General features: G+C 46.5%; 25 non-coding genes across 25 annotated transcripts; all 25 read right to left on the bottom strand.

The window, feature by feature from the left end:
• Window positions 1–100: 100 nt before the first annotated feature.
• TRNAL-AAG (transfer RNA leucine (anticodon AAG)) lies at window positions 101–182 on the bottom strand. Its single transcript has one exon. It is a non-coding gene; the product is annotated as a tRNA-Leu (tRNA).
• Window positions 183–1227: 1045 nt separating this feature from the next.
• Window positions 1228–1309, bottom strand: TRNAL-UAG (transfer RNA leucine (anticodon UAG)). Its single transcript has one exon. It is a non-coding gene; the product is annotated as a tRNA-Leu (tRNA).
• Window positions 1310–1732: 423 nt separating this feature from the next.
• On the bottom strand, window positions 1733–1814 carry TRNAL-AAG (transfer RNA leucine (anticodon AAG)). Its single transcript has one exon. It is a non-coding gene; the product is annotated as a tRNA-Leu (tRNA).
• Window positions 1815–10179: 8365 nt separating this feature from the next.
• On the bottom strand, window positions 10180–10261 carry TRNAL-UAG (transfer RNA leucine (anticodon UAG)). The gene has a single exon. It is a non-coding gene; the product is annotated as a tRNA-Leu (tRNA).
• A 423-nt stretch (window positions 10262–10684) lies between these two features.
• TRNAL-AAG (transfer RNA leucine (anticodon AAG)) lies at window positions 10685–10766 on the bottom strand. Its single transcript has one exon. It is a non-coding gene; the product is annotated as a tRNA-Leu (tRNA).
• A 1045-nt stretch (window positions 10767–11811) lies between these two features.
• TRNAL-UAG (transfer RNA leucine (anticodon UAG)) lies at window positions 11812–11893 on the bottom strand. Its single transcript has one exon. It is a non-coding gene; the product is annotated as a tRNA-Leu (tRNA).
• A 423-nt stretch (window positions 11894–12316) lies between these two features.
• Window positions 12317–12398, bottom strand: TRNAL-AAG (transfer RNA leucine (anticodon AAG)). The gene has a single exon. It is a non-coding gene; the product is annotated as a tRNA-Leu (tRNA).
• Window positions 12399–13443: 1045 nt separating this feature from the next.
• Window positions 13444–13525, bottom strand: TRNAL-UAG (transfer RNA leucine (anticodon UAG)). The gene has a single exon. It is a non-coding gene; the product is annotated as a tRNA-Leu (tRNA).
• A 423-nt stretch (window positions 13526–13948) lies between these two features.
• TRNAL-AAG (transfer RNA leucine (anticodon AAG)) lies at window positions 13949–14030 on the bottom strand. The gene has a single exon. It is a non-coding gene; the product is annotated as a tRNA-Leu (tRNA).
• Window positions 14031–15075: 1045 nt separating this feature from the next.
• On the bottom strand, window positions 15076–15157 carry TRNAL-UAG (transfer RNA leucine (anticodon UAG)). Its single transcript has one exon. It is a non-coding gene; the product is annotated as a tRNA-Leu (tRNA).
• Window positions 15158–15580: 423 nt separating this feature from the next.
• On the bottom strand, window positions 15581–15662 carry TRNAL-AAG (transfer RNA leucine (anticodon AAG)). The gene has a single exon. It is a non-coding gene; the product is annotated as a tRNA-Leu (tRNA).
• A 1045-nt stretch (window positions 15663–16707) lies between these two features.
• TRNAL-UAG (transfer RNA leucine (anticodon UAG)) lies at window positions 16708–16789 on the bottom strand. Its single transcript has one exon. It is a non-coding gene; the product is annotated as a tRNA-Leu (tRNA).
• A 423-nt stretch (window positions 16790–17212) lies between these two features.
• Window positions 17213–17294, bottom strand: TRNAL-AAG (transfer RNA leucine (anticodon AAG)). The gene has a single exon. It is a non-coding gene; the product is annotated as a tRNA-Leu (tRNA).
• Window positions 17295–18339: 1045 nt separating this feature from the next.
• On the bottom strand, window positions 18340–18421 carry TRNAL-UAG (transfer RNA leucine (anticodon UAG)). Its single transcript has one exon. It is a non-coding gene; the product is annotated as a tRNA-Leu (tRNA).
• A 423-nt stretch (window positions 18422–18844) lies between these two features.
• TRNAL-AAG (transfer RNA leucine (anticodon AAG)) lies at window positions 18845–18926 on the bottom strand. Its single transcript has one exon. It is a non-coding gene; the product is annotated as a tRNA-Leu (tRNA).
• Window positions 18927–19971: 1045 nt separating this feature from the next.
• TRNAL-UAG (transfer RNA leucine (anticodon UAG)) lies at window positions 19972–20053 on the bottom strand. Its single transcript has one exon. It is a non-coding gene; the product is annotated as a tRNA-Leu (tRNA).
• Window positions 20054–20476: 423 nt separating this feature from the next.
• TRNAL-AAG (transfer RNA leucine (anticodon AAG)) lies at window positions 20477–20558 on the bottom strand. The gene has a single exon. It is a non-coding gene; the product is annotated as a tRNA-Leu (tRNA).
• A 1048-nt stretch (window positions 20559–21606) lies between these two features.
• On the bottom strand, window positions 21607–21688 carry TRNAL-UAG (transfer RNA leucine (anticodon UAG)). Its single transcript has one exon. It is a non-coding gene; the product is annotated as a tRNA-Leu (tRNA).
• Window positions 21689–22111: 423 nt separating this feature from the next.
• TRNAL-AAG (transfer RNA leucine (anticodon AAG)) lies at window positions 22112–22193 on the bottom strand. The gene has a single exon. It is a non-coding gene; the product is annotated as a tRNA-Leu (tRNA).
• A 1045-nt stretch (window positions 22194–23238) lies between these two features.
• TRNAL-UAG (transfer RNA leucine (anticodon UAG)) lies at window positions 23239–23320 on the bottom strand. Its single transcript has one exon. It is a non-coding gene; the product is annotated as a tRNA-Leu (tRNA).
• A 423-nt stretch (window positions 23321–23743) lies between these two features.
• Window positions 23744–23825, bottom strand: TRNAL-AAG (transfer RNA leucine (anticodon AAG)). Its single transcript has one exon. It is a non-coding gene; the product is annotated as a tRNA-Leu (tRNA).
• Window positions 23826–24870: 1045 nt separating this feature from the next.
• TRNAL-UAG (transfer RNA leucine (anticodon UAG)) lies at window positions 24871–24952 on the bottom strand. The gene has a single exon. It is a non-coding gene; the product is annotated as a tRNA-Leu (tRNA).
• Window positions 24953–25375: 423 nt separating this feature from the next.
• Window positions 25376–25457, bottom strand: TRNAL-AAG (transfer RNA leucine (anticodon AAG)). The gene has a single exon. It is a non-coding gene; the product is annotated as a tRNA-Leu (tRNA).
• Window positions 25458–26502: 1045 nt separating this feature from the next.
• On the bottom strand, window positions 26503–26584 carry TRNAL-UAG (transfer RNA leucine (anticodon UAG)). Its single transcript has one exon. It is a non-coding gene; the product is annotated as a tRNA-Leu (tRNA).
• Window positions 26585–27007: 423 nt separating this feature from the next.
• Window positions 27008–27089, bottom strand: TRNAL-AAG (transfer RNA leucine (anticodon AAG)). The gene has a single exon. It is a non-coding gene; the product is annotated as a tRNA-Leu (tRNA).
• Between the last annotated feature and the right edge of the window lie 593 nt (window positions 27090–27682).

The following is a 27682-nucleotide window of genomic DNA, read 5'->3' as shown; positions in this document are numbered from 1 at the left end:
AGCTTGGACAAGTATTTGAGCAAGTGTTAAAACCAGAGGAGCTGAGGCCTTATCTTTCCTACATAGTACATCCTTGTCAAGCAAGCGAGAAGTTAAAGGCTGGCAGTGGTGGGATTTGAACCCACACCTCCGAGGAGACTGGAGCCTTAATCCAGCGCCTTAGACCGCTCGGCCACACTACCCTGCGGATGTCTACTCTTGCGTGCTTTAAGACACGTTTTTCAAGAGTCAAAGGTTAAGCGGTTAATTACTGTGCCGTCAACAGGTTATCATCTGGGGATATGCTGCATGTTGACAGCCATTCTCAGTTCCATAAGGAAGAACGCATAACAGTACTGACTTTTGTTCCATTGCTCTGATACCACTGAGTGCAGCACCTACTGTCCGATCGCTTTTCCCGATCGATTTTTCGATCGAAAATCAGATCGGATATGCATTAAATTATCTATCGAACCAACTATCTGCCAAAAAATCTCATGGTGTATTCCCATCATGAGACCCTGGAGGAAGCCTTAAAATAATTTTTGCATCTCAAGGAAACCGACCTTACTGGGGCAAGTGGGGAAAATGCCAGGGAACCCCTGAAAAGTCCTGAAGGAAGCTTGGGCTTCCAGGGAACCCTGGTTGAGAAAACCTGCTTTGGCCTGGCGTACAATAAAAGACATCCTCTCAAACCCCTAACTGCCCACGTAGTTAATGTATCAGCTTTTATGCAAAAGTAATGTCACCTGTCTAAAAAAATCACAATTGTCCACTTACGTACAATGTACAATGTAGCCCGTAGCACTGGAATAGATGCTATTGCACGTATACCTAAAATGCCATTCACCTACAATTGAGAGGAAACATTTGCCTACTATTGGGTAATAGGGGCAGATCTCACCTCAGTAATCTAAATGAGATCTTTGCCCTGTTTACTTTGTAGAAAGTCCTATCTGTTGCCACTGTTGCTGTCAAAAGGTCCTCCACAGCCAGGAGTTATGAGCTGTGGCACATTGTCAGAATCCAGTGGAAAAGTGCATGTAAAGGTCTTAAGCCATTTTAAGCACTTTTTTTTTCTAAACTGTATTCCTTTGTAGCGGTGAAAGAAAGTGTGGTGCTGGGTACGCCTCATTCATGTTGTTGTGCAAGCTGATGGAGGAAAAGAGAAGTATTTGAGCTTTCTTGTTGATGAAGGGACGTAGGAGATCCACAAGAGGCCTGTGAGGCAAGATAGAAGTTGCAGACTGGCAGTGGTGGGATTTGAACCCACGCCTCCAAAGAGACTGGAGCCTAAATCCAGCGCCTTAGACCGCTCGGCCACACTACCTTGCCGATATCGATCTTTTGTGTGCTTTTAAAATGAGGTTTGTATGAGTGGAATGTTGAGTGGTTCATTATTGTGCCATCAACAAGTAATCAACTGGGGACATGCTGCATGTATGCACCTATTCTCATTACCGCGGAAAGAGAAAACACTTGACAGTACTGGCTTTGGTTCTATGCCTCTGATGACAGCACCTAGGAAAGTGCAGGTAAAGCACTCTATGCCACAGCAGAATCAATGGATTAGTCTTCTCAAATGCTACATTTGAGAAGACTAATCCATTAATTTCTGACCAAGATAAGCTCCTCAAGTGGCCCTGATGTATAAGCTTGGACAAGTATTTGAGCAAGTGTTAAAACCAGAGGAGCTGAGGCCTTATCTTTCCTACATAGTACATCCTTGTCAAGCAAGCAAGAAGTTAAAGGCTGGCAGTGGTGGGATTTGAACCCACGCCTCCGAGGAGACTGGAGCCTTAATCCAGCGCCTTAGACCGCTCGGCCACACTACCCTGCGGATGTCTACTCTTGCGTGCTTTAAGACACGTTTTTCAAGAGTCAAAGGTTAAGCGGTTAATTACTGTGCCGTCAACAGGTTATCATCTGGGGATATGCTGCATGTTGGCAGCCATTCTCTGTTCCATAAGGAAGAACGCATAACAGTACTGACTTTTGTTCCATTGCTCTGATACCACTGAGTGCAGCACCTACTGTCCGATCGCTTTTCCCGATCGATTTTTCGATCGAAAATCAGATCGGATATGCATTAAATTATCTATCGAACCAACTATCTGCCAAAAAATCTCATGGTGTATTCCCATCATGAGACCCTGGAGGAAGCCTTAAAATAATTTTTGCATCTCAAGGAAACCGACCTTACTGGGGCAAGTGGGGAAAATGCCAGGGAACCCCTGAAAAGTCCTGAAGGAAGCTTGGGCTTCCAGGGAACCCTGGTTGAGAAAACCTGCTTTGGCCTGGCGTAGTGTTGGGTGAACATCTAGATGTTCGGGTTCGGGCCGAACAGGCCGAACATGGCCGCGATGTTCGGGTGTTCGACCCGAACTCCGAACATAATGGAAGTCAATGGGGACCCGAACTTTTGTGGTTTGTAAAGCCTCCTTGCATGCTACATACCCCAAATTTACAGGGTATGTGCACCTTGGGAGTGGGTACAAGAGGAAAAAAAAATTAGCAAAAAGAGCTTATAGTTTTTGAGAAAATCGATTTTAAAGTTTCAAAGGGAAAACTGTCTTTTAAATGCGGGAAATGTCTGTTTTCTTTGCACAGGTAACATGTTTTTTGTCGGCATGCAGTCATAAATGTAATACATATAAGAGGTTCCAGGAAAAGGGACCGGTAACGCTAACCCAGCAGCAGCACACGTGATGGAACAGGAGGAGGGTGGCGCAGGAGGAGAAGAAGGCCACGCTTTGTGAGACACAACAACCCCGGCCTTGCATGAGGGCAAGAAGCGTGCGGATAGCAGGCTTTGTACCGCCATGCAGTCATAAATGTAATAAAGATAAGTGGTTCAATAAACAGGGACCACGCGGCAACGCTAACCCAGCAGCAGCAGACGTGATGGAACAGGAGCAGGCGCAGGAGGAGAAGGCCACGCTTTGTGAGACACAACAACCCAGGCCTTGCATGAGGGCAAGAAGCGTGCGGATAGCATGCTTTGTACCGCCATGCAGTCATAAATGTAATAAAGATAAGTGGTTCAATAAACAGGGACCACGCGGCAACGCTAACCCAGCAGCAGCAGACGTGATGGAACAGGAGGAGGCGCAGGAGGAGAAGGCCACGCTTTGTGAGACACAACAACCCCGGCCTTGCATGAGGGCAAGAAGCGTGCGGATAGCATGCTTTGTACCGCCATGCAGTCATAAATGTAATAAAGATAAGTGGTTCAATAAACAGGGACCACGCGGCAACGCTAACCCAGCAGCAGCAGACGTGATGGAACAGGAGCAGGCGCAGGAGGAGAAGGCCACGCTTTGTGAGACACAACAACCCAGGCCTTGCATGAGGGCAAGAAGCGTGCGGATAGCATGCTTTGTACCGCCATGCAGTCATAAATGTAATAAAGATAAGTGGTTCAATAAACAGGGACCACGCGGCAACGCTAACCCAGCAGCAGCAGACGTGATGGAACAGGAGGAGGCGCAGGAGGAGAAGGCCACGCTTTGTGAGACACAACAACCCAGGCCTTGCATGAGGGCAAGAAGCGTGCGGATAGCATGCTTTGTACCGCCATGCAGTCATAAATGTAATAAAGATAAGTGGTTCAATAAACAGGGACCACGCGGCAACGCTAACCCAGCAGCAGCAGACGTGATGGAACAGGAGCAGGCGCAGGAGGAGAAGGCCACGCTTTGTGAGACACAACAACCCAGGCCTTGCATGAGGGCAAGAAGCGTGCGGATAGCATGCTTTGTACCGCCATGCAGTCATAAATGTAATAAAGATAAGTGGTTCAATAAACAGGGACCACGCGGCAACGCTAACCCAGCAGCAGCAGACGTGATGGAACAGGAGCAGGCGCAGGAGGAGAAGGCCACGCTTTGTGAGACACAACAACCCAGGCCTTGCATGTGGACAAAAAGCGTGCGGATATAGCAGCAATGCTTTTTGCCGCCATGCAGTCATAAATGTAATACAGATGAGAGGTTCAATAAACAGGGCCCGGAAACGCAACACCATCCCAGATGTTCATTGGTCATGTTACTTGGTTGGGGTCCTGGAGTGTTGCGTAGTCATTTCCAATCCAGGATTGATTCATTTTAATTTGAGTCAGACGGTCTGCATTTTCTGTAGAGAGGCGGATACGCCGATCTGTGACGATGCCTCCGGCAGCACTGAAACAGCGTTCCGACATAACGCTGGCTGCCGGGCAAGCCAGCACCTCTATTGCGTACATTGCCAGTTCGTGCCAGGTGTCTAGCTTCGATACCCAATAGTTGAAGGGTGCAGATGGATGGTTCGACACAGCTACGCCATCTGACATGTAGTCCTTGACCATCTTCTCCAGGCGATCGGTGTTGGAGGTGGATCTGCACGCTTGCTGTTCAGTGGGCTGCGGCTGCATGGGTGTCAGAAAATTTTCCCACTCCAAGGACACTGCCGATACCATTCCCTTTTGGGTACTAGCTGCGGCTTGCGTTGTTTGCTGCCCTCCTGGTCGTCCTGGGTTTGCGGAAGTCAGTCTGTCTGCGTACAACTGGCTAGAGGAGGGGGAGGATGTCAATCTCCTCTCTAAAGTCTCCACAAGGGCCTGCTGGTATTCTTCCATTTTGACCTGTCTGACTCTTTCTTCAAGCAGTTTTGGAACATTGTGTTTGTACCGTGGATCCAGAAGGGTATAAACCCAGTAATTGGTGTTGTCCAGAATGCGCACAATGCGTGGGTCACGTTCAATGCAGTCTAGCATGAATTGAGCCATGTGTGCCAGAGTCCTACCAGAATCCTCATCATCCTCTTGTGAGCGTTGTGATAGTTGTTGTGATGCATCATAGTCGTCACCTTCCTCCTGGTCTGCTTCTGCTGACCATTCGCGTTGAATTGTGGAAGTCCAACGTGCACCGCTCTGGCCCTCGTCAGTGGTGGCATGAAATTCCTGCTCCAACTCCAGCTGTTCCTCCTCCTCTTCTTCGTCATAGCTGCTGGGGCCAGCGTTCCCTGAGGCGGATGGCCTGATGTTGGTACCATCACGCTGATCGTTTTCTCCTTCAGATTCCCCCAGTTGCATCATGACAGCTGTTTCCTTGATTTTTAACATCGACCTCTTCAGTAAACACAGCAGTGGTATGGTAATGCTGACTGAAGAGTTGTCACTGCTCACAAGCAACGTGGATTGCTCAAAATTTTGGAGGACTTGGCAGAGGTCCAACATGTTGGCCCAATCGGATCCACAGAAGCTTGGCAGCTGGCCGGATGCGCCTCGGTACTGCGCCGTCATGTACTGGACCACTGCACTCTTCTGCTCGCAAAAGCGGGCTAGCATGTGCAGCGTAGAATTCCAGCGCGTAGGGACATCACACAGCAAGCGATGGTGGGGGAGATTGAAGTGCTCCTGCATCTTGGCGAGTGCCCCCGAAGCAGTACTGGAATTTCTACAATGTTTGGACACTCGACGCACCTTCAACAGCAGATCGGGCACGCCTGGGTATGTCCTCAGGAACCGCTGAACTACTAGGTTCATCACGTGCGCCAGGCAAGGGATGTGTGTCAGCTTAGCCAACCTTAAAGCGCGAATGAGATTACTCCCATTATCACACACAACCATGCCCGGTTTCAGGTCCAGCGGTGCCAGCCACAAATCCGTCTGTTCCTTTATTCCCCTCCAAATTTCCTCCCCTGTGTGCTGCTTATCCCCAAGGCAGATTAGCTTCAGCAACGCTTGCTGACGCATGCCAACAGCTGTGCTGCACTGCTTCCACGATCCTACTGCTGCTGGGTTAGCGTTTCCGGATGAGGTACAGCTTTGAGATGCGTTGGAGGAGAAGGAGTCAGAGAGGTAGGTGCTGCTGTTATCCAGTGGGAGGGACGGCGGTGCAGCTGTTTGTGGCGTGGGCAACACCCGTGCCGTAGCAGGTGAGGAATCGCTGCCAGGCTCCACAAGGTTCACCCAGTGCGCGGTAAGGGAGATGTATCGACCCTGGCCGAACGCACTCGTCCAGGTGTCAGTGGTGAGGTGAACCTTGCAGGCAACGGCATTCTTCAAGCTTCGGGTTATTTTGCTGACCACGTGCTCATGCAACTCAGGCACTGCAGAGCGTGCAAAGTGGTAGCGGCTGGGAACCACGTAACGTGGGATGGCCACTGACATCATGCCCTTGAAGCTGTTTGTCTCCACCAATCGATATGGCAGCATTTCGCAGGCCAGAAGCTTGGCTATGCTGGCTGTTACTGCCACGGCCCGGGGGTCATTTGCTGGCAATTTCCTCTTGCGCTCAAACATCTCCGACACAGACAACTGAACCGTAGCGCTGCACACGGAAGGGCTGTTGGTTGTTGTGTTTGATGAACACTGGGAGACCTCAAGAGCACTACTCCGGAAAGTGACAGTGTCAGCGTCGTCTGATGTTTGTGAATGTTGTGAACCACGCAATGGCTGGGCTACTGCTGCTGCTGAGGCGGGTCTGGTGGTGAGTCTGGTGAACCCAAGGGAGGCAGTGTTGTTTCTGGTACCCTGTCCTGACGCGTTTGCCCAAAGAGTGGGATGTTTGGATAGCATGTGACGGCTCATGCTGGTGGTGGAGAGGTTGTTAATATTTTTCCCCCTGCTCAGGCGGGTCTTGCACACCTTGCAAATCGCCATGGTAACATCCTCAGTGCAGTCTTCAAAGAAAGCCCAGACTTTGGAGCACCTGCCTCCTTGCTGGCGATTTCTGTTTGCTCCTCTTTTGCCTCTCACTTGAACTTCCACGCTTGTGGTGCCTGAAATTGCGCGCCGCCTACCTTGTGGCACAAGGCGAACTCGTGCAGCAGTGTGTTCTTCAACAGACTCATCTGTGCTGCTGCTACGACGGCGATGTTCTCGTTCACAAACAAAATCTGGGTCTCTGTCCACATTGTCCATACCCTCCTCTTCCATCTCCTCAAACTCGTCATATGTCATTGTGGGCCACCGCCGTGGAGTAGAGCTCCCCACAACAACCTCTGCGCAGCACACTCCAACGTCGTCTTCCAGATCTTGTCGGCCGACCTCCTGCAATTGCAACCCCTCCTGCCCAAATTGCTCTGGGATTTGGGTTTCCGAGTCCTCTTCGGACTCGCCTTGTATTTCAGTGCGCGGTGCATTTCCCACAGTTAACGGTTGTGAATCCAGGCACAACATTTCTGGCTGTTCCTCCATTGACCTTTGAAAGGTGGAAGTTTGTTGGGCTGGGAATAGCTCCTGCGAATACCCCATTGTGTCCTGAGGTAATTCATCGGACTGGTTATCTGGCAGTTGTGTGCGTGGTGTCGCTGCCGGTTGTGTCAGCTTTGTGCCCACTGGCTCCTTGTAACTGGCTGAGGACTCGGACCTCGTGCGTGATGTGCTGGTGCTGCTTAACCCACTGCTGGACGCTTGAGAGGTCATCCAAGTAATTATCTGGTCCTGTTCTTTTGGATTTGTGAGGGTTGTTGTCCTGGACAACATGGGCGGTATTGAGTGGGTTTTCTTGGGTGCTCCCCTGTGGCCTGTACGTGAACCGTCAGGGGAAACACCTCTTCCCTTGCCCCTCCCTCTTTCACCGGATTTCTTCCTCATTTCACTTATCCTTACAGTACACGCTGACTGGCAGCAGTACAGTGGCAGTACAGAAATGCTATACAGTACCACTATTCCCAGCAGCGACACAGAGCACAATGCTATACAGTGACGGGTGAGCGGTGTACCACTATTCCCAGCAGCGACACAGAGCACAATGCTATACAGTGACGGGTGAGCGGTGTACCACTATTCCCAGCAGCGACACAGAGCACAATGCTATACAGTGGCGAACGAGCGGTGTACCACTATTCCCAGCAGACACAGAACAGTACACAGAATGCTATATAGTGTGGCTGAACGAGCGGTGTACCACTATTCCCAGCAGACACAGAACAGTACACAGAATGCTATATAGTGTGGCTGAACGAGCGGTGTACTACTGTTCCCAGCAGACACAGAACAGTACACAGAATGCTATATAGTGTGGCTGAACGAGCGGTGTACTACTGTTCCCAGCAGACACAGAACAGTACACAGAATGCTATATAGTGTGGCTGAACGAGCGGTGTACTACTGTTCCCAGCAGACACAGAACAGTACACAGAATGCTATATAGTGTGGCTGAACGAGCGGTGTACCACTGTTCCCAGCAGACACAGAACAGTACACAGAATGCTATATAGTGTGGCTGAACGAGCGGTGTACCACTGTTCCCAGCAGACACAGAACAGTACACAGAATGCTATATAGTGTGGCTGAACGAGCGGTGTACCACTATTCCCAGCAGACACAGAACAGTACACAGAATGCTATATAGTGTGGCTGAACGAGCGGTGTACTACTGTTCCCAGCAGACACAGAACAGTACACAGAATGCTATATAGTGTGGCTGAACGAGCGGTGTACTACTGTTCCCAGCAGACACAGAACAGTACACAGAATGCTATATAGTGTGGCTGAACGAGCGGTGTACCACTATTCCCAGCAGACACAGAACAGTACACAGAATGCTATATAGTGTGGCTGAACGAGCGGTGTACTACTGTTCCCAGCAGACACAGAACAGTACACAGAATGCTATATAGTGTGGCTGAACGAGCGGTGTACTACTGTTCCCAGCAGACACAGAACAGTACACAGAATGCTATATAGTGTGGCTGAACGAGCGGTGTACTACTGTTCCCAGCAGACACAGAACAGTACACAGAATGCTATATAGTGTGGCTGAACGAGCGGTGTACTACTGTTCCCAGCAGACACAGAACAGTACACAGAATGCTATATAGTGTGGCTGAACGAGCGGTGTACCACTATTCCCAGCAGACACAGAACAGTACACAGAATGCTATATAGTGTGGCTGAACGAGCGGTGTACTACTGTTCCCAGCAGACACAGAACAGTACACAGAATGCTATATAGTGTGGCTGAACGAGCGGTGTACTACTGTTCCCAGCAGACACAGAACAGTACACAGAATGCTATATAGTGTGGCTGAACGAGCGGTGTACTACTGTTCCCAGCAGACACAGAACAGTACACAGAATGCTATATAGTGTGGCTGAACGAGCGGTGTACCACTGTTCCCAGCAGACACAGAACAGTACACAGAATGCTATATAGTGTGGCTGAACGAGCGGTGTACCACTGTTCCCAGCAGACACAGAACAGTACACAGAATGCTATATAGTGTGGCTGAACGAGCGGTGTACTACTGTTCCCAGCAGTGACACACAATGACTGGGGGGGACCCTGGCTAGCGTGGCTGGAGCGCGAACTACCCTGCCTGCCTACCCAAAGCTAAACCCACAGACAAATGGCGGAGATATGACGTGGTTCGGGTATTTATTTACCCGAACCACGTGACAGTTCGGCCAATCAGAGCGCGTTCGGGTCCGAACCACGTGACCCGTTCGGCCAATCACAGCGCTAGCCGAACGTTCGGGGAACGTTCGGCCATGCGCTCTTAGTTCGGCCATATGGCCGAACGGTTTGGCCGAGCACCGTCAGGTGTTCGGCCGAACTCGAACATCACCCGAACAGGGTGATGTTCTGCAGAACCCGAACAGTGGCGAACACTGTTCGCCCAACACTAGCCTGGCGTACAATAAAAGACATCCTCTCAAACCCCTAACTGCCCACGTAGTTAATGTATCAGCTTTTATGCAAAAGTAATGTCACCTGTCTAAAAAAATCACAATTGTCCACTTACGTACAATGTACAATGTAGCCCGTAGCACTGGAATAGATGCTATTGCACGTATACCTAAAATGCCATTCACCTACAATTGAGAGGAAACATTTGCCTACTATTGGGTAATAGGGGCAGATCTCACCTCAGTAATCTAAATGAGATCTTTGCCCTGTTTACTTTGTAGAAAGTCCTATCTGTTGCCACTGTTGCTGTCAAAAGGTCCTCCACAGCCAGGAGTTATGAGCTGTGGCACATTGTCAGAATCCAGTGGAAAAGTGCATGTAAAGGTCTTAAGCCATTTTAAGCACTTTTTTTTTCTAAACTGTATTCCTTTGTAGCGGTGAAAGAAAGTGTGGTGCTGGGTACGCCTCATTCATGTTGTTGTGCAAGCTGATGGAGGAAAAGAGAAGTATTTGAGCTTTCTTGTTGATAAAGGGACGTAGGAGATCCACAAGAGGCCTGTGAGGCAAGATAGAAGTTGCAGACTGGCAGTGGTGGGATTTGAACCCACGCCTCCAAAGAGACTGGAGCCTAAATCCAGCGCCTTAGACCGCTCGGCCACACTACCTTGCCGATATCGATCTTTTGTGTGCTTTTAAAATGAGGTTTGTATGAGTGGAATGTTGAGTGGTTCATTATTGTGCCATCAACAAGTAATCAACTGGGGACATGCTGCATGTATGCACCTATTCTCATTACCGCGGAAAGAGAAAACACTTGACAGTACTGGCTTTGGTTCTATGCCTCTGATGACAGCACCTAGGAAAGTGCAGGTAAAGCACTCTATGCCACAGCAGAATCAATGGATTAGTCTTCTCAAATGCTACATTTGAGAAGACTAATCCATTAATTTCTGACCAAGATAAGCTCCTCAAGTGGCCCTGATGTATAAGCTTGGACAAGTATTTGAGCAAGTGTTAAAACCAGAGGAGCTGAGGCCTTATCTTTCCTACATAGTACATCCTTGTCAAGCAAGCGAGAAGTTAAAGGCTGGCAGTGGTGGGATTTGAACCCACGCCTCCGAGGAGACTGGAGCCTTAATCCAGTGCCTTAGACCGCTCGGCCACACTACCCTGCGGATGTCTACTCTTGCGTGCTTTAAGACACGTTTTTCAAGAGTCAAAGGTTAAGCGGTTAATTACTGTGCCGTCAACAGGTTATCATCTGGGGATATGCTGCATGTTGGCAGCCATTCTCAGTTCCATAAGGAAGAACGCATAACAGTACTGACTTTTGTTCCATTGCTCTGATACCACTGAGTGCAGCACCTACTGTCCGATCGCTTTTCCCGATCGATTTTTCGATCGAAAATCAGATCGGATATGCATTAAATTATCTATCGAACCAACTATCTGCCAAAAAATCTCATGGTGTATTCCCATCATGAGACCCTGGAGGAAGCCTTAAAATAATTTTTGCATCTCAAGGAAACCGACCTTACTGGGGCAAGTGGGGAAAATGCCAGGGAACCCCTGAAAAGTCCTGAAGGAAGCTTGGGCTTCCAGGGAACCCTGGTTGAGAAAACCTGCTTTGGCCTGGCGTACAATAAAAGACATCCTCTCTAACCCCTAACTGCCCACGTAGTTAATGTATCAGCTTTTATGCAAAAGTAACGTCACCTGTCTAAAAAAATCACAATTGTCCACTTACGTACAATGTACAATGTAGCCCGTAGCACTGGAATAGATGCTATTGCACGTATACCTAAAATGCCATTCAACTACAATTGAGAGGAAACATTTGCCTACTATTGGGTAATAGGGGCAGATCTCACCTCAGTAATCTAAATGAGATCTTTGCCCTGTTTACTTTGTAGAAAGTCCTATCTGTTGCCACTGTTGCTGTCAAAAGGTCCTCCACAGCCAGGAGTTATGAGCTGTGGCACATTGTCAGAATCCAGTGGAAAAGTGCATGTAAAGGTCTTAAGCCATTTTAAGCACTTTTTTTTTCTAAACTGTATTCCTTTGTAGCGGTGAAAGAAAGTGTGGTGCTGGGTACGCCTCATTCATGTTGTTGTGCAAGCTGATGGAGGAAAAGAGAAGTATTTGAGCTTTCTTGTTGATGAAGGGACGTAGGAGATCCACAAGAGGCCTGTGAGGCAAGATAGAAGTTGCAGACTGGCAGTGGTGGGATTTGAACCCACGCCTCCAAAGAGACTGGAGCCTAAATCCAGCGCCTTAGACCGCTCGGCCACACTACCTTGCCGATATTGATCTTTTGTGTGCTTTTAAAATGAGGTTTGTATGAGTGGAATGTTGAGTGGTTCATTATTGTGCCATCAACAAGTAATCAACTGGGGACATGCTGCATGTATGCACCTATTCTCATTACCGCGGAAAGAGAAAACACTTGACAGTACTGGCTTTGGTTCTATGCCTCTGATGACAGCACCTAGGAAAGTGCAGGTAAAGCACTCTATGCCACAGCAGAATCAATGGATTAGTCTTCTCAAATGCTACATTTGAGAAGACTAATCCATTAATTTCTGACCAAGATAAGCTCCTCAAGTGGCCCTGATGTATAAGCTTGGACAAGTATTTGAGCAAGTGTTAAAACCAGAGGAGCTGAGGCCTTATCTTTCCTACATAGTACATCCTTGTCAAGCAAGCGAGAAGTTAAAGGCTGGCAGTGGTGGGATTTGAACCCACGCCTCCGAGGAGACTGGAGCCTTAATCCAGCGCCTTAGACCGCTCGGCCACACTACCCTGCGGATGTCTACTCTTGCGTGCTTTAAGACACGTTTTTCAAGAGTCAAAGGTTAAGCGGTTAATTACTGTGCCGTCAACAGGTTATCATCTGGGGATATGCTGCATGTTGGCAGCCATTCTCTGTTCCATAAGGAAGAACGCATAACAGTACTGACTTTTGTTCCATTGCTCTGATACCACTGAGTGCAGCACCTACTGTCCGATCGCTTTTCCCGATCGATTTTTCGATCGAAAATCAGATCGGATATGCATTAAATTATCTATCGAACCAACTATCTGCCAAAAAATCTCATGGTGTATTCCCATCATGAGACCCTGGAGGAAGCCTTAAAATAATTTTTGCATCTCAAGGAAACCGACCTTACTGGGGCAAGTGGGGAAAATGCCAGGGAACCCCTGAAAAGTCCTGAAGGAAGCTTGGGCTTCCAGGGAACCCTGGTTGAGAAAACCTGCTTTGGCCTGGCGTACAATAAAAGACATCCTCTCAAACCCCTAACTGCCCACGTAGTTAATGTATCAGCTTTTATGCAAAAGTAATGTCACCTGTCTAAAAAAATCACAATTGTCCACTTACGTACAATGTACAATGTAGCCCGTAGCACTGGAATAGATGCTATTGCACGTATACCTAAAATGCCATTCACCTACAATTGAGAGGAAACATTTGCCTACTATTGGGTAATAGGGGCAGATCTCACCTCAGTAATCTAAATGAGATCTTTGCCCTGTTTACTTTGTAGAAAGTCCTATCTGTTGCCACTGTTGCTGTCAAAAGGTCCTCCACAGCCAGGAGTTATGAGCTGTGGCACATTGTCAGAATCCAGTGGAAAAGTGCATGTAAAGGTCTTAAGCCATTTTAAGCACTTTTTTTTTCTAAACTGTATTCCTTTGTAGCGGTGAAAGAAAGTGTGGTGCTGGGTACGCCTCATTCATGTTGTTGTGCAAGCTGATGGAGGAAAAGAGAAGTATTTGAGCTTTCTTGTTGATAAAGGGACGTAGGAGATCCACAAGAGGCCTGTGAGGCAAGATAGAAGTTGCAGACTGGCAGTGGTGGGATTTGAACCCACGCCTCCAAAGAGACTGGAGCCTAAATCCAGCGCCTTAGACCGCTCGGCCACACTACCTTGCCGATATCGATCTTTTGTGTGCTTTTAAAATGAGGTTTGTATGAGTGGAATGTTGAGTGGTTCATTATTGTGCCATCAACAAGTAATCAACTGGGGACATGCTGCATGTATGCACCTATTCTCATTACCGCGGAAAGAGAAAACACTTGACAGTACTGGCTTTGGTTCTATGCCTCTGATGACAGCACCTAGGAAAGTGCAGGTAAAGCACTCTATGCCACAGCAGAATCAATGGATTAGTCTTCTCAAATGCTACATTTGAGAAGACTAATCCATTAATTTCTGACCAAGATAAGCTCCTCAAGTGGCCCTGATGTATAAGCTTGGACAAGTATTTGAGCAAGTGTTAAAACCAGAGGAGCTGAGGCCTTATCTTTCCTACATAGTACATCCTTGTCAAGCAAGCGAGAAGTTAAAGGCTGGCAGTGGTGGGATTTGAACCCACGCCTCCGAGGAGACTGGAGCCTTAATCCAGCGCCTTAGACCGCTCGGCCACACTACCCTGCGGATGTCTACTGTTGCGTGCTTTAAGACACGTTTTTCAAGAGTCAAAGGTTAAGCGGTTAATTACTGTGCCGTCAACAGGTTATCATCTGGGGATATGCTGAATGTTGGCAGCCATTCTCAGTTCCATAAGGAAGAACGCATAACAGTACTGACTTTTGTTCCATTGCTCTGATACCACTGAGTGCAGCACCTACTGTCCGATCGCTTTTCCCGATCGATTTTTCGATCGAAAATCAGATCGGATATGCATTAAATTATCTATCGAACCAACTATCTGCCAAAAAATCTCATGGTGTATTCCCATCATGAGACCCTGGAAGAAGCCTTAAAATAATTTTTGCATCTCAAGGAAACCGACCTTACTGGGGCAAGTGGGGAAAATGCCAGGGAACCCCTGAAAAGTCCTGAAGGAAGCTTGGGCTTCCAGGGAACCCTGGTTGAGAAAACCTGCTTTGGCCTGGCGTACAATAAAAGACATCCTCTCAAACCCCTAACTGCCCACGTAGTTAATGTATCAGCTTTTATGCAAAAGTAACGTCACCTGTCTAAAAAAATCACAATTGTCCACTTACGTACAATGTACAATGTAGCCCGTAGCACTGGAATAGATGCTATTGCACGTATACCTAAAATGCCATTCAACTACAATTGAGAGGAAACATTTGCCTACTATTGGGTAATAGGGGCAGATCTCACCTCAGTAATCTAAATGAGATCTTTGCCCTGTTTACTTTGTAGAAAGTCCTATCTGTTGCCACTGTTGCTGTCAAAAGGTCCTCCACAGCCAGGAGTTATGAGCTGTGGCACATTGTCAGAATCCAGTGGAAAAGTGCATGTAAAGGTCTTAAGCCATTTTAAGCACTTTTTTTTTCTAAACTGTATTCCTTTGTAGCGGTGAAAGAAAGTGTGGTGCTGGGTACGCCTCATTCATGTTGTTGTGCAAGCTGATGGAGGAAAAGAGAAGTATTTGAGCTTTCTTGTTGATGAAGGGACGTAGGAGATCCACAAGAGGCCTGTGAGGCAAGATAGAAGTTGCAGACTGGCAGTGGTGGGATTTGAACCCACGCCTCCAAAGAGACTGGAGCCTAAATCCAGCGCCTTAGACCGCTCGGCCACACTACCTTGCCGATATCGATCTTTTGTGTGCTTTTAAAATGAGGTTTGTATGAGTGGAATGTTGAGTGGTTCATTATTGTGCCATCAACAAGTAATCAACTGGGGACATGCTGCATGTATGCACCTATTCTCATTACCGCGGAAAGAGAAAACACTTGACAGTACTGGCTTTGGTTCTATGCCTCTGATGACAGCACCTAGGAAAGTGCAGGTAAAGCACTCTATGCCACAGCAGAATCAATGGATTAGTCTTCTCAAATGCTACATTTGAGAAGACTAATCCATTAATTTCTGACCAAGATAAGCTCCTCAAGTGGCCCTGATGTATAAGCTTGGACAAGTATTTGAGCAAGTGTTAAAACCAGAGGAGCTGAGGCCTTATCTTTCCTACATAGTACATCCTTGTCAAGCAAGCGAGAAGTTAAAGGCTGGCAGTGGTGGGATTTGAACCCACGCCTCCGAGGAGACTGGAGCCTTAATCCAGCGCCTTAGACCGCTCGGCCACACTACCCTGCGGATGTCTACTCTTGCGTGCTTTAAGACACGTTTTTCAAGAGTCAAAGGTTAAGCGGTTAATTACTGTGCCGTCAACAGGTTATCATCTGGGGATATGCTGCATGTTGGCAGCCATTCTCAGTTCCATAAGGAAGAACGCATAACAGTACTGACTTTTGTTCCATTGCTCTGATACCACTGAGTGCAGCACCTACTGTCCGATCGCTTTTCCCGATCGATTTTCCGATCGAAAATCAGATCGGATATGCATTAAATTATCTATCGAACCAACTATCTGCCAAAAAATCTCATGGTGTATTCCCATCATGAGACCCTGGAGGAAGCCTTCAAATAATTTTTGCATCTCAAGGAAACCGACCTTACTGGGGCAAGTGGGGAAAATGCCAGGGAACCCCTGAAAAGTCCTGAAGGAAGCTTGGGCTTCCAGGGAACCCTGGTTGAGAAAACCTGCTTTGGCCTGGCGTACAATAAAAGACATCCTCTCTAACCCCTAACTGCCCACGTAGTTAATGTATCAGCTTTTATGCAAAAGTAATGTCACCTGTCTAAAAAAATCACAATTGTCCACTTACGTACAATGTACAATGTAGCCCGTAGCACTGGAATAGATGCTATTGCACGTATACCTAAAATGCCGTTCACCTACAATTGAGAGGAAACATTTGCCTACTATTGGGTAATAGGGGCAGATCTCACATCAGTAATCTAAATGAGATCTTTGCCCTGTTTACTTTGTAGAAAGTCCTATCTGTTGCCACTGTTGCTGTCAAAAGGTCCTCCACAGCCAGGAGTTATGAGCTGTGGCACATTGTCAGAATCCAGTGGAAAAGTGCATGTAAAGGTCTTAAGCCATTTTAAGCACTTTTTTTTTCTAAACTGTATTCCTTTGTAGCGGTGAAAGAAAGTGTGGTGCTGGGTACGCCTCATTCATGTTGTTGTGCAAGCTGATGGAGGAAAAGAGAAGTATTTGAGCTTTCTTGTTGATGAAGGGACGTAGGAGATCCACAAGAGGCCTGTGAGGCAAGATAGAAGTTGCAGACTGGCAGTGGTGGGATTTGAACCCACGCCTCCAAAGAGACTGGAGCCTAAATCCAGCGCCTTAGACCGCTCGGCCACACTACCTTGCCGATATTGATCTTTTGTGTGCTTTTAAAATGAGGTTTGTATGAGTGGAATGTTGAGTGGTTCATTATTGTGCCATCAACAAGTAATCAACTGGGGACATGCTGCATGTATGCACCTATTCTCATTACCGCGGAAAGAGAAAACACTTGACAGTACTGGCTTTGGTTCTATGCCTCTGATGACAGCACCTAGGAAAGTGCAGGTAAAGCACTCTATGCCACAGCAGAATCAATGGATTAGTCTTCTCAAATGCTACATTTGAGAAGACTAATCCATTAATTTCTGACCAAGATAAGCTCCTCAAGTGGCCCTGATGTATAAGCTTGGACAAGTATTTGAGCAAGTGTTAAAACCAGAGGAGCTGAGGCCTTATCTTTCCTACATAGTACATCCTTGTCAAGCAAGCGAGAAGTTAAAGGCTGGCAGTGGTGGGATTTGAACCCACGCCTCCGAGGAGACTGGAGCCTTAATCCAGCGCCTTAGACCGCTCGGCCACACTACCCTGCGGATGTCTACTCTTGCGTGCTTTAAGACACGTTTTTCAAGAGTCAAAGGTTAAGCGGTTAATTACTGTGCCGTCAACAGGTTATCATCTGGGGATATGCTGCATGTTGGCAGCCATTCTCTGTTCCATAAGGAAGAACGCATAACAGTACTGACTTTTGTTCCATTGCTCTGATACCACTGAGTGCAGCACCTACTGTCCGATCGCTTTTCCCGATCGATTTTTCGATCGAAAATCAGATCGGATATGCATTAAATTATCTATCGAACCAACTATCTGCCAAAAAATCTCATGGTGTATTCCCATCATGAGACCCTGGAGGAAGCCTTAAAATAATTTTTGCATCTCAAGGAAACCGACCTTACTGGGGCAAGTGGGGAAAATGCCAGGGAACCCCTGAAAAGTCCTGAAGGAAGCTTGGGCTTCCAGGGAACCCTGGTTGAGAAAACCTGCTTTGGCCTGGCGTACAATAAAAGACATCCTCTCAAACCCCTAACTGCCCACGTAGTTAATGTATCAGCTTTTATGCAAAAGTAATGTCACCTGTCTAAAAAAATCACAATTGTCCACTTACGTACAATGTACAATGTAGCCCGTAGCACTGGAATAGATGCTATTGCACGTATACCTAAAATGCCATTCACCTACAATTGAGAGGAAACATTTGCCTACTATTGGGTAATAGGGGCAGATCTCACCTCAGTAATCTAAATGAGATCTTTGCCCTGTTTACTTTGTAGAAAGTCCTATCTGTTGCCACTGTTGCTGTCAAAAGGTCCTCCACAGCCAGGAGTTATGAGCTGTGGCACATTGTCAGAATCCAGTGGAAAAGTGCATGTAAAGGTCTTAAGCCATTTTAAGCACTTTTTTTTTCTAAACTGTATTCCTTTGTAGCGGTGAAAGAAAGTGTGGTGCTGGGTACGCCTCATTCATGTTGTTGTGCAAGCTGATGGAGGAAAAGAGAAGTATTTGAGCTTTCTTGTTGATAAAGGGACGTAGGAGATCCACAAGAGGCCTGTGAGGCAAGATAGAAGTTGCAGACTGGCAGTGGTGGGATTTGAACCCACGCCTCCAAAGAGACTGGAGCCTAAATCCAGCGCCTTAGACCGCTCGGCCACACTACCTTGCCGATATCGATCTTTTGTGTGCTTTTAAAATGAGGTTTGTATGAGTGGAATGTTGAGTGGTTCATTATTGTGCCATCAACAAGTAATCAACTGGGGACATGCTGCATGTATGCACCTATTCTCATTACCGCGGAAAGAGAAAACACTTGACAGTACTGGCTTTGGTTCTATGCCTCTGATGACAGCACCTAGGAAAGTGCAGGTAAAGCACTCTATGCCACAGCAGAATCAATGGATTAGTCTTCTCAAATGCTACATTTGAGAAGACTAATCCATTAATTTCTGACCAAGATAAGCTCCTCAAGTGGCCCTGATGTATAAGCTTGGACAAGTATTTGAGCAAGTGTTAAAACCAGAGGAGCTGAGGCCTTATCTTTCCTACATAGTACATCCTTGTCAAGCAAGCGAGAAGTTAAAGGCTGGCAGTGGTGGGATTTGAACCCACGCCTCCGAGGAGACTGGAGCCTTAATCCAGCGCCTTAGACCGCTCGGCCACACTACCCTGCGGATGTCTACTGTTGCGTGCTTTAAGACACGTTTTTCAAGAGTCAAAGGTTAAGCGGTTAATTACTGTGCCGTCAACAGGTTATCATCTGGGGATATGCTGAATGTTGGCAGCCATTCTCAGTTCCATAAGGAAGAACGCATAACAGTACTGACTTTTGTTCCATTGCTCTGATACCACTGAGTGCAGCACCTACTGTCCGATCGCTTTTCCCGATCGATTTTTCGATCGAAAATCAGATCGGATATGCATTAAATTATCTATCGAACCAACTATCTGCCAAAAAATCTCATGGTGTATTCCCATCATGAGACCCTGGAAGAAGCCTTAAAATAATTTTTGCATCTCAAGGAAACCGACCTTACTGGGGCAAGTGGGGAAAATGCCAGGGAACCCCTGAAAAGTCCTGAAGGAAGCTTGGGCTTCCAGGGAACCCTGGTTGAGAAAACCTGCTTTGGCCTGGCGTACAATAAAAGACATCCTCTCAAACCCCTAACTGCCCACGTAGTTAATGTATCAGCTTTTATGCAAAAGTAACGTCACCTGTCTAAAAAAATCACAATTGTCCACTTACGTACAATGTACAATGTAGCCCGTAGCACTGGAATAGATGCTATTGCACGTATACCTAAAATGCCATTCAACTACAATTGAGAGGAAACATTTGCCTACTATTGGGTAATAGGGGCAGATCTCACCTCAGTAATCTAAATGAGATCTTTGCCCTGTTTACTTTGTAGAAAGTCCTATCTGTTGCCACTGTTGCTGTCAAAAGGTCCTCCACAGCCAGGAGTTATGAGCTGTGGCACATTGTCAGAATCCAGTGGAAAAGTGCATGTAAAGGTCTTAAGCCATTTTAAGCACTTTTTTTTTCTAAACTGTATTCCTTTGTAGCGGTGAAAGAAAGTGTGGTGCTGGGTACGCCTCATTCATGTTGTTGTGCAAGCTGATGGAGGAAAAGAGAAGTATTTGAGCTTTCTTGTTGATGAAGGGACGTAGGAGATCCACAAGAGGCCTGTGAGGCAAGATAGAAGTTGCAGACTGGCAGTGGTGGGATTTGAACCCACGCCTCCAAAGAGACTGGAGCCTAAATCCAGCGCCTTAGACCGCTCGGCCACACTACCTTGCCGATATCGATCTTTTGTGTGCTTTTAAAATGAGGTTTGTATGAGTGGAATGTTGAGTGGTTCATTATTGTGCCATCAACAAGTAATCAACTGGGGACATGCTGCATGTATGCACCTATTCTCATTACCGCGGAAAGAGAAAACACTTGACAGTACTGGCTTTGGTTCTATGCCTCTGATGACAGCACCTAGGAAAGTGCAGGTAAAGCACTCTATGCCACAGCAGAATCAATGGATTAGTCTTCTCAAATGCTACATTTGAGAAGACTAATCCATTAATTTCTGACCAAGATAAGCTCCTCAAGTGGCCCTGATGTATAAGCTTGGACAAGTATTTGAGCAAGTGTTAAAACCAGAGGAGCTGAGGCCTTATCTTTCCTACATAGTACATCCTTGTCAAGCAAGCGAGAAGTTAAAGGCTGGCAGTGGTGGGATTTGAACCCACGCCTCCGAGGAGACTGGAGCCTTAATCCAGCGCCTTAGACCGCTCGGCCACACTACCCTGCGGATGTCTACTCTTGCGTGCTTTAAGACACGTTTTTCAAGAGTCAAAGGTTAAGCGGTTAATTACTGTGCCGTCAACAGGTTATCATCTGGGGATATGCTGCATGTTGGCAGCCATTCTCAGTTCCATAAGGAAGAACGCATAACAGTACTGACTTTTGTTCCATTGCTCTGATACCACTGAGTGCAGCACCTACTGTCCGATCGCTTTTCCCGATCGATTTTCCGATCGAAAATCAGATCGGATATGCATTAAATTATCTATCGAACCAACTATCTGCCAAAAAATCTCATGGTGTATTCCCATCATGAGACCCTGGAGGAAGCCTTCAAATAATTTTTGCATCTCAAGGAAACCGACCTTACTGGGGCAAGTGGGGAAAATGCCAGGGAACCCCTGAAAAGTCCTGAAGGAAGCTTGGGCTTCCAGGGAACCCTGGTTGAGAAAACCTGCTTTGGCCTGGCGTACAATAAAAGACATCCTCTCTAACCCCTAACTGCCCACGTAGTTAATGTATCAGCTTTTATGCAAAAGTAATGTCACCTGTCTAAAAAAATCACAATTGTCCACTTACGTACAATGTACAATGTAGCCCGTAGCACTGGAATAGATGCTATTGCACGTATACCTAAAATGCCGTTCACCTACAATTGAGAGGAAACATTTGCCTACTATTGGGTAATAGGGGCAGATCTCACATCAGTAATCTAAATGAGATCTTTGCCCTGTTTACTTTGTAGAAAGTCCTATCTGTTGCCACTGTTGCTGTCAAAAGGTCCTCCACAGCCAGGAGTTATGAGCTGTGGCACATTGTCAGAATCCAGTGGAAAAGTGCATGTAAAGGTCTTAAGCCATTTTAAGCACTTTTTTTTTCTAAACTGTATTCCTTTGTAGCGGTGAAAGAAAGTGTGGTGCTGGGTACGCCTCATTCATGTTGTTGTGCAAGCTGATGGAGGAAAAGAGAAGTATTTGAGCTTTCTTGTTGTTGATGAAGGGACGTAGGAGATCCACAAGAGGCCTGTGAGGCAAGATAGAAGTTGTAGACTGGCAGTGGTGGGATTTGAACCCACGCCTCCAAAGAGACTGGAGCCTAAATCCAGCGCCTTAGACCGCTCGGCCACACTACCTTGCCGATATCGATCTTTTGTGTGCTTTTAAAATGAGGTTTGTATGAGTGGAATGTTGAGTGGTTCATTATTGTGCCATCAACAAGTAATCAACTGGGGACATGCTGCATGTATGCACCTATTCTCATTACCGTGGAAAGAGAAAACACTTGACAGTACTGGCTTTGGTTCTATGCCTCTGATGACAGCACCTAGGAAAGTGCAGGTAAAGCACTCTATGCCACAGCAGAATCAATGGATTAGTCTTCTCAAATGTTACATTTGAGAAGACTAATCCATTAATTTCTGACCAAGATAAGCTCCTCAAGTGGCCCTGATGTATAAGCTTGGACAAGTATTTGAGCAAGTGTTAAAACCAGAGGAGCTGAGGCCTTATCTTTCCTACATAGTACATCCTTGTCAAGCAAGCGAGAAGTTAAAGGCTGGCAGTGGTGGGATTTGAACCCACGCCTCCGAGGAGACTGGAGCCTTAATCCAGCGCCTTAGACCGCTCGGCCACACTACCCTGCGGATGTCTACTCTTGCGTGCTTTAAGACACGTTTTTCAAGAGTCAAAGGTTAAGCGGTTAATTACTGTGCCGTCAACAGGTTATCATCTGGGGATATGCTGCATGTTGGCAGCCATTCTCAGTTCCATAAGGAAGAACGCATAACAGTACTGACTTTTGTTCCATTGCTCTGATACCACTGAGTGCAGCACCTACTGTCCGATCGCTTTTCCCGATCGATTTTCCGATCGAAAATCAGATCGGATATGCATTAAATTATCTATCGAACCAACTATCTGCCAAAAAATCTCATGGTGTATTCCCATCATGAGACCCTGGAGGAAGCCTTCAAATAATTTTTGCATCTCAAGGAAACCGACCTTACTGGGGCAAGTGGGGAAAATGCCAGGGAACCCCTGAAAAGTCCTGAAGGAAGCTTGGGCTTCCAGGGAACCCTGGTTGAGAAAACCTGCTTTGGCCTGGCGTACAATAAAAGACATCCTCTCTAACCCCTAACTGCCCACGTAGTTAATGTATCAGCTTTTATGCAAAAGTAATGTCACCTGTCTAAAAAAATCACAATTGTCCACTTACGTACAATGTACAATGTAGCCCGTAGCACTGGAATAGATGCTATTGCACGTATACCTAAAATGCCATTCACCTACAATTGAGAGGAAACATTTGCCTACTATTGGGTAATAGGGGCAGATCTCACCTCAGTAATCTAAATGAGATCTTTGCCCTGTTTACTTTGTAGAAAGTCCTATCTGTTGCCACTGTTGCTGTCAAAAGGTCCTCCACAGCCAGGAGTTATGAGCTGTGGCACATTGTCAGAATCCAGTGGAAAAGTGCATGTAAAGGTCTTAAGCCATTTTAAGCACTTTTTTTTTCTAAACTGTATTCCTTTGTAGCGGTGAAAGAAAGTGTGGTGCTGGGTACGCCTCATTCATGTTGTTGTGCAAGCTGATGGAGGAAAAGAGAAGTATTTGAGCTTTCTTGTTGATGAAGGGACGTAGGAGATCCACAAGAGGCCTGTGAGGCAAGATAGAAGTTGCAGACTGGCAGTGGTGGGATTTGAACCCACGCCTCCAAAGAGACTGGAGCCTAAATCCAGCGCCTTAGACCGCTCAGCCACACTACCTTGCCGATATCGTTCTTTTGTGTGCTTTTAAAATGAGGTTTGTATGAGTGGAATGTTGAGTGGTTCATTATTGTGCCATCAACAAGTAATCAACTGGGGACATGCTGCATGTATGCACCTATTCTCATTACCGCGGAAAGAGAAAACACTTGACAGTACTGGCTTTGGTTCTATGCCTCTGATGACAGCACCTAGGAAAGTGCAGGTAAAGCACTCTATGCCACAGCAGAATCAATGGATTAGTCTTCTCAAATGCTACATTTAAAAAGACTAATCCATTAATTTCTGACAAAGATAAGCTCCTCAAGTGGCCCTGATGTATAAGCTTGGACAAGTATTTGAGCAAGTGTTAAAACCAGAGGAGCTGAGGCCTTATCTTTCCTACATAGTACATCCTTGTCAAGCAAGCGAGAAGTTAAAGGCTGGCAGTGGTGGGATTTGAACCCACGCCTCCGAGGAGACTGGAGCCTTAATCCAGCGCCTTAGACCGCTCGGCCACACTACCCTGCGGATGTCTACTCTTGCGTGCTTTAAGACACGTTTTTCAAGAGTCAAAGGTTAAGCGGTTAATTACTGTGCCGTCAACAGGTTATCATCTGGGGATATGCTGCATGTTGGCAGCCATTCTCAGTTCCATAAGGAAGAACGCATAACAGTACTGACTTTTGTTCCATTGCTCTGATACCACTGAGTGCAGCACCTACTGTCCGATCGCTTTTCCCGATCGATTTTTCGATCGAAAATCAGATCGGATATGCATTAAATTATCTATCGAACCAACTATCTGCCAAAAAATCTCATGGTGTATTCCCATCATGAGACCCTGGAGGAAGCCTTAAAATAATTTTTGCATCTCAAGGAAACCGACCTTACTGGGGCAAGTGGGGAAAATGCCAGGGAACCCCTGAAAAGTCCTGAAGGAAGCTTGGGCTTCCAGGGAACCCTGGTTGAGAAAACCTGCTTTGGCCTGGCGTACAATAAAAGACATCCTCTCAAACCCCTAACTGCCCACGTAGTTAATGTATCAGCTTTTATGCAAAAGTAATGTCACCTGTCTAAAAAAATCACAATTGTCCACTTACGTACAATGTACAATGTAGCCCGTAGCACTGGAATAGATGCTATTGCACGTATACCTAAAATGCCATTCACCTACAATTGAGAGGAAACATTTGCCTACTATTGGGTAATAGGGGCAGATCTCACCTCAGTAATCTAAATGAGATCTTTGCCCTGTTTACTTTGTAGAAAGTCCTATCTGTTGCCACTGTTGCTGTCAAAAGGTCCTCCACAGCCAGGAGTTATGAGCTGTGGCACATTGTCAGAATCCAGTGGAAAAGTGCATGTAAAGGTCTTAAGCCATTTTAAGCACTTTTTTTTTCTAAACTGTATTCCTTTGTAGCGGTGAAAGAAAGTATGGTGCTGGGTACGCCTCATTCATGTTGTTGTGCAAGCTGATGGAGGAAAAGAGAAGTATTTGAGCTTTCTTGTTGATGAAGGGACGTAGGAGATCCACAAGAGGCCTGTGAGGCAAGATAGAAGTTGCAGACTGGCAGTGGTGGGATTTGAACCCACGCCTCCAAAGAGACTGGAGCCTAAATCCAGCGCCTTAGACCGCTCGGCCACACTACCTTGCCGATATCAATCTTTTGTGTGCTTTTAAAATGAGGTTTGTATGAGTGGAATGTTGAGTGGTTCATTATTGTGCCATCAACAAGTAATCAACTGGGGACATGCTGCATGTATGCACCTATTCTCATTACCGCGGAAAGAGAAAACACTTGACAGTACTGGCTTTGGTTCTATGCCTCTGATGACAGCACCTAGGAAAGTGCAGGTAAAGCACTCTATGCCACAGCAGAATCAATGGATTAGTCTTCTCAAATGCTACATTTGAGAAGACTAATCCATTAATTTCTGACCAAGATAAGCTCCTCAAGTGGCCCTGATGTATAAGCTTGGACAAGTATTTGAGCAAGTGTTAAAACCAGAGGAGCTGAGGCCTTATCTTTCCTACATAGTACATCCTTGTCAAGCAAGCGAGAAGTTAAAGGCTGGCAGTGGTGGGATTTGAACCCACGCCTCCGAGGAGACTGGAGCCTTAATCCAGCGCCTTAGACCGCTCGGCCACACTACCCTGCAGATGTCTACTCTTGCGTGCTTTAAAACACGTTTTTCAAGAGTCAAAGGTTAAGCGGTTAATTACTGTGCCGTCAACAGGTTATCATCTGGGGATATGCTGCATGTTGGCAGCCATTCTCAGTTCCATCAGGAAGAACGCATAACAGTACTGACTTTTGTTCCATTGCTCTGATACCACTGAGTGCAGCACCTACTGTCCGATCGCTTTTCCCGATCGATTATCCGATCGAAAATCAGATCGGATATGCATTAAATTATCTATCGAACCAACTATCTGCCAAAAAATCTCATGGTGTATTCCCATCATGAGACCCTGGAGGAAGCCTTAAAATAATTTTTGCATCTCAAGGAAACCGACCTTACTGGGGCAAGTGGGGAAAATGCCAGGGAACCCCTGAAAAGTCCTGAAGGAAGCTTGGGCTTCCAGGGAACCCTGGTTGAGAAAACCTGCTTTGGCCTGGCGTACAATAAAAGACATCCTCTCAAACCCCTAACTGCCCACGTAGTTAATGTATCAGCTTTTATGCAAAAGTAATGTCACCTGTCTAAAAAAATCACAATTGTCCACTTACGTACAATGTACAATGTAGCCCGTAGCACTGGAATAGATGCTATTGCACGTATACCTAAAATGCCATTCACCTACAATTGAGAGGAAACATTTGCCTACTATTGGGTAATAGGGGCAGATCTCACCTCAGTAATCTAAATGAGATCTTTGCCCTGTTTACTTTGTAGAAAGTCCTATCTGTTGCCACTGTTGCTGTCAAAAGGTCCTCCACAGCCAGGAGTTATGAGCTGTGGCACATTGTCAGAATCCAGTGGAAAAGTGCATGTAAAGGTCTTAAGCCATTTTAAGCACTTTTTTTTTCTAAACTGTATTCCTTTGTAGCGGTGAAAGAAAGTGTGGTGCTGGGTACGCCTCATTCATGTTGTTGTGCAAGCTGATGGAGGAAAAGAGAAGTATTTGAGCTTTCTTGTTGATGAAGGGACGTAGGAGATCCACAAGAGGCCTGTGAGGCAAGATAGAAGTTGCAGACTGGCAGTGGTGGGATTTGAACCCACGCCTCCAAAGAGACTGGAGCCTAAATCCAGCGCCTTAGACCGCTTGGCCACACTACCTTGCCGATATCGATCTTTTGTGTGCTTTTAAAATGAGGTTTGTATGAGTGGAATGTTGAGTGGTTCATTATTGTGCCATCAACAAGTAATCAACTGGGGACATGCTGCATGTATGCACCTATTCTCATTACCGCGGAAAGAGAAAACACTTGACAGTACTGGCTTTGGTTCTATGCCTCTGATGACAGCACCTAGGAAAGTGCAGGTAAAGCACTCTATGCCACAGCAGAATCAATGGATTAGTCTTCTCAAATGCTACATTTGAGAAGACTAATCCATTAATTTCTGACCAAGATAAGCTCCTCAAGTGGCCCTGATGTATAAGCTTGGACAAGTATTTGAGCAAGTGTTAAAACCAGAGGAGCTGAGGCCTTATCTTTCCTACATAGTACATCCTTGTCAAGCAAGCGAGAAGTTAAAGGCTGGCAGTGGTGGGATTTGAACCCACGCCTCCGAGGAGACTGGAGCCTTAATCCAGCGCCTTAGACCGCTCGGCCACACTACCCTGCAGATGTCTACTCTTGCGTGCTTTAAGACACGTTTTTCAAGAGTCAAAGGTTAAGCGGTTAATTACTGTGCCGTCAACAGGTTATCATCTGGGGATATGCTGCATGTTGGCAGCCATTCTCAGTTCCATCAGGAAGAACGCATAACAGTACTGACTTTTGTTCCATTGCTCTGATACCACTGAGTGCAGCACCTACTGTCCGATCGCTTTTCCCGATCGATTATCCGATCGAAAATCAGATCGGATATGCATTAAATTATCTATCGAACCAACTATCTGCCAAAAAATCTCATGGTGTATTCCCATCATGAGACCCTGGAGGAAGCCTTAAAATAATTTTTGCATCTCAAGGAAACCGACCTTACTGGGGCAAGTGGGGAAAATGCCAGGGAACCCCTGAAAAGTCCTGAAGGAAGCTTGGGCTTCCAGGGAACCCTGGTTGAGAAAACCTGCTTTGGCCTGGCGTACAATAAAAGACATCCTCTCAAACCCCTAACTGCCCACGTAGTTAATGTATCAGCTTTTATGCAAAAGTAATGTCACCTGTCTAAAAAAATCACAATTGTCCACTTACGTACAATGTACAATGT

Source organism: Hyperolius riggenbachi, chromosome 12, assembly GCF_040937935.1.
Source record: "Hyperolius riggenbachi isolate aHypRig1 chromosome 12, aHypRig1.pri, whole genome shotgun sequence".
NCBI classification, from domain to species: domain Eukaryota; kingdom Metazoa; phylum Chordata; class Amphibia; order Anura; family Hyperoliidae; genus Hyperolius; species Hyperolius riggenbachi.
The sequence above is the reverse complement of the archived record's forward strand: the minus strand, read 5'-3'. Positions and strand labels throughout refer to the sequence as shown.